This window comes from Propithecus coquereli, unplaced genomic scaffold (genome assembly GCF_000956105.1).
Source record: "Propithecus coquereli isolate 6110/MARCELLA unplaced genomic scaffold, Pcoq_1.0 Scaffold158, whole genome shotgun sequence".
In the NCBI taxonomy this organism is placed as follows: domain Eukaryota; kingdom Metazoa; phylum Chordata; class Mammalia; order Primates; family Indriidae; genus Propithecus; species Propithecus coquereli.
In genome coordinates this window covers 4,658,099-4,668,294 of record NW_012140302.1, presented here as the reverse complement: position 1 = coordinate 4,668,294, position 10,196 = coordinate 4,658,099, and the positions used below count along the sequence as shown (strand labels likewise).

At 47.9% G+C, this 10,196-nt stretch overlaps 1 protein-coding gene across 1 annotated transcript in view; it reads left to right on the top strand.

Moving 5' to 3' along the window:
- The first annotated feature begins 717 nt into the window (after positions 1 to 717).
- The window catches only part of DAAM2 (dishevelled associated activator of morphogenesis 2), a 105,231-nt gene continuing 95,752 nt past the window's right edge, over positions 718 to 10,196 (top strand). The window contains exon 1 of the mRNA XM_012640892.1: positions 718 to 757. The gene's annotated coding sequence lies outside the window, so the exon portion shown is untranslated. The remainder of the gene's footprint in view (positions 758 to 10,196) is intronic.

Genomic DNA, 10,196 nt, shown 5'->3' with positions numbered 1-10,196 from the left:
TCAAACTATGTATATAAGCAATGAAGTAAGATGACTTGACTGGCATCGAGTTAGGAAAGCTATACAGAGGCAGGGAGTGTGGAACGTAATTTAATAAAAATAAACCTTATATATATATATATATACACACTCCCAGAAAAGAAGTGGAAAAGTTGTTAGGGTGTGGACCAGCACTCCTAATTAGCTGTTCTGTTGTGCCTGATTTCTCTGCCCTCTTGCCCAGCACCTCCCCGGACAGACTGTCCCGCGAAGGGACTCCGCGGCGCCGGACTCCCCCAGCAACCGTCTTGGAACAGGCCTCTTCGGGTCGCCCAGAGGAAGAGCGGAGGAGGGACCCGCTGCCCAGGTGGCCACTTCTGCCTCCTTGACCCGCACATGCTCCCCAAACAGAGGGAGCGCAGAGGAGGCTCCCTGCCAGAGCGGGAAACAGCTACCCTCATTGTGTGCACACCTCGCCCTGCCGGCTGCTCTCTGCCTGCCTCCCTCCCCCCGGCTCCGGCTCAAAGTGTGAAAATTACAAATCCCCGGGAGCTGCAATCAGAACTCTACCTAGGGAAAACTCAGAGTATCCTTGCCATAAATATCCCGCTCCAAGGCGCCTGACGTCAGAGCGGGGAGGGCGGGCGGGCGCGAGGCCGGGCCTGGAGGGAAGCGGGCGCTTGCTCCGGACCCAGCAGAGCGCGGCGGGCGGCGAGCGGCGGGCGGCGCGGACGCGAGCGCGGAGCCGGGCTGCGGGCAGCGGCGCCGCGGGCGCGGAGTAAGTGCGGCGGGGCGGCGGGGCGCTCCGCGGCGGGCCGGGCCGCTCTGCCGCGCTCTCCCTCTGCTTTCTCTCGAACGCGCAGTGGGGCTCGGGAGGGCAGCAGCCCCGCAGGCTGGCTGTTTTGTTTCTCTAAGTGTTTGCAGGAGCCGCTGACTCTGGAGTGGGCTCCCAGGGCGTATGTGTGTGTGTGTGTGTGTGTGTGTGTGTGTGTGTGTGTGTGTTTGCATGTGTGTGTCTGTCTGTACTGGCACATCTCAACGCAGGAAATGTCTTTGGAAGACATAAAAAAAAATTTTTTTGTGGTTTGAAATCTGACTCCTTGTTGTCACAAGTGGACAAACTTAGAAGGTATCCCCCTAAACTGACAACTTTTTAGTGGTGGCTTTTCCCGGTTCTGCTTGTGCCTTCACTTGGGTGGGTGGAAGTCTTCACAAGCCCCCAGCTCCCGCTTGCAGGCCTGGCCTCTGGCCAGCGGGCAGGGCAGCGGCGGCGGTGAGGTTCTTGTTCTCAGCGGCAGTGGGACGCCGGGCCAGGGAAGGAGCATCCCGGGAAAGGGGTCCCGACGCTGGGGCTCTCAGCACCTGCGGCTGCAGCCCAGCCTCCTGTCCTGACCTCACCAGGCCAGGGGACTCTGACTCAACCAGGGGAGGAGGCATCTGGCCTGGAGGCAGGTAATTTTGTAAAGTGGATGAGGAGGACGCGGAGGTGGTGGTGGCCAGGACTCTGTGGCCCTGTGTCCAGCCCGGCCTGGGGAGTGGGACGGATGTTTCTGCCACATGGCCACGGTGGGGTACTGCCAGGTTCTCTGAGAGTGCCGTGTGCCGCGGTGCCCCAAACAAGATGCAAGCTCATAACATAAAGAGACGTGTCTGAGCTGTGGGGTGGAGGAAGGGAGGGTGGGGGAGAGGGAGAGAGATTTTTATCAAAATTGAACACAGATTGCTGAGGTCTGGGCTTGATTTAACTCTTCTCTCTCTTCGCCTTGGCCACTTCTCCGCAATTTTGTGGTGGATTTGGAAAGTTTCTCGGTGGGGTGGGAAGGAAAATCACACCTTTCCAGGAAAAAGTCCCCATAGGTTTTCCTTGAAGCCTACATGGAATGAAAGCAAACGTTTAAAGTTTTGTGTTTTTCCCCTTCCAAGTTTTGCTTTTAGTTTCTTGGATTTCTCTGAAAAGCCAGCTGAAGAAGGGGTTTTGGATTTTCCCTAGGACCCGGAGGGGAAAGTTTGTTCCACTGAGGGCGGGAGGAAAGGGCTGTAGGGGTCCGTCAAGCCTGGATTGCACAATGCAGGGCACTGCATGCCAATTGCTGGGTTCCACCAACGAGTGGCCACAGCCAGCCAGAATTTTCAGCTTTGCTCTAGCCAGGTCTCTGGTTTTGTATTTTGCAATAGAGCCAACCTACGATGTTTGGGTGGGAGGAAGATTACTGGATTCTCCCTATGTCCTAGAAAAAATGAGAGAATGAGGGGACAGGGAGGAAATCTGCATGTAAAAACAGGCTCACAGGAAGTTGAGATTTGAGAAAGATTTTAGAAATTTTACAAATTGATCTCCAGGGAAGTGCCATAAAAGACTGAGCAGGCAGCGACGTCAGAAATAGACTCATTTGGTAACTTCAGGAGTGTGTTGTCATCTGAAGGGTAATGAAGAAGAAGGAAATAGTCCTGTGGGCAGTGGGCAGTGTAAACAAGATTGCATGTAAACAGGATGGCTGGGTCGCCAGGAGATGCGCATGGAGCGCGTGTTTACACATACATGACTGTGGTGATGGCCAGCCGTGGCCTCGGGCATGGAAGTATAAATGGTACATTTCTTCATCTGTGCTGGGAACTACATCTAACCCCCATTTCTTCCTTTAAGAAAACAACTGTGCTATTATTGTCTTACTCCTTGGTAGTTGCACACTCTGGCTCCTAACTCCTGGCTGAGTTTTCAGACCGTTTCCTCCAGATCCTTGGATGCTGAGGGAATACTTGTGCCCCCATCAGGACAAAAAGAGGAGAGAAAATTCTCCCGGGCATTAGAACTTAGCAAGCCAGGGGCTCAAGAAGGTGGAGACAGTCAGTGCAGGACCAATAGGAAGGCCTGTGAATGCTGTTGCTTTTGGCGAGTGTGGAGGAGGTTGAAATGCTACTGCCTTCTGTGAGAATGTGTTCTCTCCCTGGTCCTTCTTCCCAACTCCCTGCCTCCAAGTTTTTGACACAGAATAGGTTAAACTCTCCCTATTACTGGATAGCCTTGGATGCAGGGGTAAAGAATGAAGACAAAGGGTAAGCACGGGTGGTGGGCAAGGCATAGAGAGGCTGAAAGATGAGGAAGCTTTCTTCTTTGATTTTAGTGGGGCCAATGGAAGTAGCCAGTTTAAATGTTCTCACTCATGCCCATTATTTAAAAATAGAAGGCTAAATATCCAGGCACAGAGGGTACCCATCAGAGCAGGATTCCTAGAAATACCCTCATCCAGCACAGGACTCCTCAAGGAGGGCTGCGGGTGGCAACTGGGCTTTCGGCTCTTTCGAGGTGTAGGGTTTCTCCAGAGGGCCAGTGGGATCCTGACCCTTCTGGGATTGTTCTAGGAGACATTTCACCAACCCCAAACCTGCAATGAATTCCCGCCACAGATGCTTAGGCTGACACTGAAGCCTTCTCACCACTCCTTCTATCAGCCTAAGCGTCTGGTCAGCTCTTTGGTCATCTCTGAGATTAGATGAATTAGAGAGGGTGCATTCTCAGGCATTCTTGAAGATGCAAAGGGCAAGCACACATGGTAGAAAGAACAACTTGGAGGATGTCCTTGACTTTGATAGCAGATAACCCTCTAGATCTCTCAGCCAGAGACTCTGTGTCAAGGATACCGTGTCATTCAGCCCTGGATTTCAAACGCAGCCTGACACAGTAGAAAGAGTGCAGACTTCAGGGCAGCTGCCCTGAGAGAGACAGAGAGAACTGTGACCTGTATATGAATTAGTAACCTGGGATACAGTACTTATTCCTTCTGAGCTCTGGCTTCCTCATCTGTAAAATGGGGAGAGTGTTTATGTCACCAAGTCATCGTGAAAATAACATTTGTGCAAAAGGACTAAGAACAGAGCTGGAAATGTTATAGACTCTTAACAAACGGAATGTCATATTTTTATTTTTCAGTTTTCCCACCATCAGGAACTAGGATGGCAAGACCTCTCCCTAAATCTAGCTACATGTTTTCCATGGTTTAAGGCCAGTGGTTAGAGTTTCTAGGGCTCAGGTCACCCTCACTTCCTCCCTCTAGACAAGGTGACCAGTGAGGATTATCCATGAGCATGCCTGGTCCATTATCCTGAGGGTAGGGAGAAGGCACCAGGCCTCCTGGATGTCTGGCCTAGAAATCACTCTTTTGCTTGTGCTCTCTGGGGAGGGGGAAGGGTGGGGAGCAGGTAGTGTATGTATGGTGGGCTAGGAGGGTCAAGAACTGACTGAATCTTGAAGGATAAACCTGAGGTCAGAGGTTGGTTAGGCAGCCCCTTTTTGTCCTGGGTGCTCAGGTCAGGGTCATGGAGAATGTGGTGGGTTGTGAGGAATGGAAGCTTTAGCCATCATAAACATCTCCATTGGGTGCGAGGTAGGAGGCTGCCTCCTGAACCCTGATCGATACGTTTTCCGGGAAGTGACTGCTCTAAAGGAAAGAAGGAGCATCTAACGCTGGTGAGAGCAGCTGCAGGTCCTCTTGGCCCATCCCAGAGGTTCTAAGTTATCCTTCAAGTTGACATTTAAGACTTTGAAGATCACATTTGTTTTTGTTTTGTCCAAGCTCGCTCTTTAACCATGGCCTGGGATGACTTTTAAGCTTTTAAGAGGCTCAGCCAGTGGCCAACTTCTCTTGAGATGGCCCAGATTGGGGGTCAGTGAATTCCTCCCTCCTGGCAGCATCTATTTCTCCAACTCTCTCCTCACATTTTTCGGTTTATTTGTTTTTTGTTTCATTATGAGGTTCTAAAACTACACAGTCAAGAGGCTGTGGAGGGAGGAAGTGCCCTTTCTCTGAGCCTGATTCGTTATGCTAGTGCTGTCCACGGCTTATCAGACTATGGTCATTAGCACGTGTTGCGGGTTTCTTTCTGAGTTCCTCCTCAAAAAGACCGTGAGAAAAATGGACTTTGGCAGTTTGATGTTTCTTTAAATCCTGGCCAAAGAGGAGCAGAATTATTTGTAGGATGCCCCATGGTTCCAGGGAAAGAGCTTTAGAATCAAGCAGACTGAGATTTGAGTTCTGGCACCGGCAGATCACAAGCTTTTCAGCCTCTCTGAGACTTCTTCATCTGCTAACGGAGAACAGTAACTATTCTCACATCCCAGCGTTGTGAAAATGAGATGAAATGACATATGGGAAGGACCCACAAAATTGCTCAGTGCTTAGCAAAATATTAATGCCTTTAGCCTCTCCATTTCTAAGCTCATGCAAATACATGGCTTGGACATATGTCCACAAGTCAAAGTAAATAAGCCACTTATTTGAGGCTTAACAGTTGTGCTCAAAGGTCAGATATCTCAGCCTGGAGACGGAGACCCTTAATGCAAAAGTGGGGCACAGAACAGTGCTCCTTATGCCAAGCAAACAGCCCCATGTAACCCTCTATTGGAAGAAAGGAAAGGCCACCAGCTCACTCACCCACGAACTTGGGTTATTAATGAGCTCTCTCTCTATAGAGCTTGTTTTAAAAATCCCAAACACTGTCTTGGGTCAAAAAATAAGGAGAGAAATCACTGAGGCAGTACCTAACATTAAAACCTAAGAATAGTGGCACAATGATGACAGTACCTTACATTTGTCTCATTTAAATATCATAACAATTGTATGAGATTGGTATTAACTACATTTTACAGACCAAGCTCTGAAGGCTTAAAAGACTCATCCTATTTCACATAGCAAGTAAGCAGAAGAAACAGAAAGCAAACAGCTATCCAAGTGCTGAGTCTCAACCCTGGCTGCACATTAGAACCACATAAAGATCTTGTAAAAGTATCGATACCTGGGCCCACTTCAAACCAATTAAATTAGAATCTCTGGGAGATGGAGCCCAGGCATTGAGAGGTCTATAAGCTCCCCGGGTGATCTGAAGTCTAAGTTGAGAACCACTGGTCTAAGAGAGGAGTGAAAAGCACTAAAGTTAGGACTCAGGGTACCAGGCATGGGCAAAACAAACAGCCACAACTTTGCTAGGATTTAAGTGTCAAGAGGGTGAGGACTTTGTGTAGTTCTCCCTGTATCCCCAGAGCCTAGAACAGTGCCAGGCACAAAGTAGATGCTTAATAAACATTGGCTAAATGAATGAACACAATACTGCAGATTAAGAGTTGGCAGTTTTGACAACCAAATCCAGGCTGTCACTTTATTTTATAGGTAAAGTTTTTTTGGAACGCAGCCACACCCATTCATTTGTGTGTTGTCTATGGCTGCTTTCATGCTACAATGGCCCAGTTGAGTAGATATGACAGAGACTGTATGGCCTACAAAACTAAAAACATTTACGATCTGGCCCTTTACAGGAAAGGTTTGCTGGCTCCCGCTCTGGATGTCAGACATGCACAGAGCAAGTATAGTAGTTTAGGGAAGGTCATACAGCATGGTCTTTACGAATACAGGTTCTAGAATCAGACAAACCTACGTATGATTTCTGGGCCACTTACCTATTGAAAGATCTTGCAAATTATTTCAATTCTCTGATTATCGGCTTTCTCATCTGAAAAGTGGGGATAATAATAAAATAGTATAATACCTCCCTTGGGATGGTCTTGAGGGTTGTCAGCCCTTGGCTGAGAGTAAGCACTCAGCAAACACTAGCTACCGCTGTGATGATTGTTCTAGTTACTGGCAATTAGCCACACAGAGGGAAAACTAAGTAGGCTACAGTCAAAACCTAAGTCCAGTATCATGAGACAGAACAAGAGATGTGGTAGGAAAAAATAAGCAGTCAGTAAGCTGGTGTGATGAAGAAAGACTACTGTGAGATTTCTGAGATAAAGTGTGTCCTTTTAGGACAACACAGGTGGGGCCCAGGATGTGTGAGTGAGGTGCCCCTGCATGGCCAACCGCTGTGCCAACTAGCAATGCCCGTCACTGCTCAAGGGCTAACTTCCATTTTATTGCGCTAGTCTCAAGAACATCCCACCTCTGTACCCTTGTTGGTAGTTCTTTCTATCTACCTGGAAGACCTTTCCCCCATCCTTACCTTCCTGGTCTACTCATCCTCCACGGCCAACTCAGGTGTCCCCTTTTCTGTCAAACTCCCTTTGCAAGGCTCCCTACAACCCCCTTATCTTCCTTACTCCCATGAGCCTGGCACACAGCTCTGTCATAACATTTAACATGTTGCATTATAGTCAAGGAAGCACTAAGTCTCCTTCATGCCTTCTACACGCTTGCGGCTCATAAAAATCAAATTACCTTGTAGAATCCACTCCTGCTAGCAAATAGTGTCAATGAGACCCTTGATCCAATGCAATCCTATCTGAGTTAACCCTTGAGGCATGAGTAGGTCTTGCCTAGGCACTGATGGGATTGCAAGAGCAAGTTGCCATAAGCTACCACATGGGCAAGGGCTACCCGGATTATAGACAATGCAGATGCTTTGTGTCCTCATCCCGCCACTCTGTGGTGGCTCCTACCCTCTAGAACACGTCTTCTATGGGGTATCCAGGGACACAGAAGGATGGGAGAAACTTAAAACCAACTCCTTGATTTCTTGTCAGCAGATGTGGTGAAAAGTTGGGTTATGGCTTCTCTGAGCTTTTCATGTGTATGCGCTAAGATAATTGGGAGTTGGCTTGGTATGATCAGCTTTCATTAGCACCATAATAGAAGCTTGGTCACAAATAATACCAAACAGTAGAGAGTTTACAGCTTTGTTATTTGACTACAGAATGGTATAATTTTTATAGATTTTAGTGGCAGATTTATTTTGGTGGCTGATAGGTATTATGTGTGGGATAATGTTAAAATGAAGTTCTGTTCCAGTGGTTGCAGGGGGCAGAGAAAACTCTTCACCTCAAATTAAATATTTATTTTGATCATCCCCAAATGAACAGTTCAGAAGGGAAGAAGGAGAGGGAATGAAATAGTATTTTTATGCAGGCTGCCACTACACACATGGCACTAGGTGGGCCATTTTAAAATATGTGCTCTTTACTTGATTTCTCCATATTATGAAAGTAATTCTTTCTTGCTTAAACAAGTGAATCAGTATCATGCAAAGATACACAAAGACAAACAGAAAATCATGTATCTACCCACCCACACACACCCTGGTAATGAATGTTAATGGCCTAGTAATATTTCCTTTTTTAACTTTCATTTGTTCATACAAATACTTACATGGGTGCATACAAGTATCGAGGGGTCTTGCCTGTTTGTTTTTCACTGAAATCGAATCTTCCTACACATGTTACTCTGCAGCATACTTTTCTTCCCCTTGGCTGTATGTCAAGGTCATCCCTACAGTGGATCTAACTCATTTTTATTTTTTCTGATTCTTTTACGCCTAGACACACACACAGCTGTACAGAGTTGAGGTCATGTCATTTTTGCTGAGGCCTTCATTTTTTCATCAGCCAGTTATTAAACGTGGTTCCATCCTGGGGGATCACCAATTTGGGGTCCATGAGTCTGCCAGTTAAAGAATCATCCATCACCCAGGAAAGCTTTGCTTTGGCACTCAGGCCGAGTGGGTGACAGACACAGCCTGGTGACCACCCTTCCCCACACCCTGGACTGTGATTCCAAGCGCCCTTCCTAACAAGCCTCCTGCCCGCCCTGCTCCATCTCAGACTCTGCCTCCAGGAAACCCTACCTGCCTTGCCGTTCAATAACTTGCCCAACAAGTTATGGACTTTGTGCTTCAATTTTCTTATCTGTAAAATGGAGATAACATTCCCTTCCTCCTAGGGTCATTGAGACAGGTAAACGGGAAGGTGCTTGTTAAGTCCTCAGCACAGTGCCTGGTGAAAAACTGTACAAGTTTTAACTATTTTATATGAAATTGTTTTGGAGGAGTCCATGATTTTCTAGGTAACTGTTGGTAGCTATGTCAGAATATGAAAGCACATTTTTTTCCCTGTGCTTTATTTTGTGTGCTTTCTAGGTGACACCCAGCTGATTTCTCTACAAATAGGGTTGTGTCATAACTGGGCAGACAGAGGAAATGTCTTGATTTTTATTGCCAAATTTGCATTTGTCCCTCCCCGCCCCCATGCTACTCTGAGGGCTATAGGTGTACCTGGGTAGAAGCATAGTCAGATGGCTCTGTTGCCATCCTGCCTGGAGACAGGGGGCTCGACAGGTTGACCTTTGGGAATTCCTCTCTGCCTTACCTGTGCTTCTTCAAGATAAAGGAGGTGGTCTCAGGGGCCCCCGCTGGCCCACCGGGAGCCACCTCCCTGCCTGCGTAAGTATTCACGTCACGGCTGCGTGGGACTCTGTCAAATCTGATTCCTCCTTGTGGTGTTTGTTTCTTATTCCTTCGCCCCGAGCAGAGGTGGTCTTTGGTGCTGTGCTTTGAGCATTCCGCCGCTCAGGTCATGAACGCTCATTGTCAGGCCCAAATGCCACAGCAAAGCGTGGCTGTGTGATGAATGCCCGGTCCGCCAGACTCCGGGGTCCAGACTCCCAGCTCAGTGTCTGACCACATTCCCGGGGGTCAGTGTCAACAACTCCCAGACACCGCAGCCCCCGGCCTCAGGTTCCCTTGACCGGGGTAGGGAGGGAAGAAAGTGAGTCCAGGTCAGTGGGGAGATATGTCAGTATATCCACAGTGCCAGAGGCAGCTTTGAAGTTAGATGGAAACAAATTCAAAGTTTTGTGGACTTTGGGCCGTAGAAAAATCAAGCCATTTTAACTCTCTAGTTCTTTTTATTGTAAATCTCCATCAGTGTATTTATCAATCTGTTCCCCACCATGAGGCATTGTCCTGGCAGCTGCCCAGAGACAGAGTTAGGAACTGCTCTGCCCTTCCAAGACACAAAGTCAGTAATTTACCGTCACCTTTGCCCTGAACAGAGGTCATGTTATCGAGTCCATGGCTTTCTAAGTGGAAGCTGAGGCTGACAGCTGATAAACAGACCAGGTGTTTTGATCGTGAGAAGCCAGGTAAGGTTGTTTTCAGAGCTCAGGCCTCAGATTCAGATGGCTGAGGTCCAGATTCCAGCTCCATTTCCTGCTGGCTGTGTGACCTCGCACGAGTTACCTCATCTCTCTGTGCCTTACTTTCCTCATCTGTAAAATGGATTCCTATGAAGAATTATTTGGTTACAAAAAAGGGGAAAGAAGTAAAGAAGGAAAAAAAGGTACTTAAAACCATGCCCGGCACATAGTGAGCACTAAGAAATGTTATCGATGATGAAGAAGGTGATGAAGATGATGGAGAACGGGGACAAGTCTCATTAGCTCTGTTCCCCCAGCAAC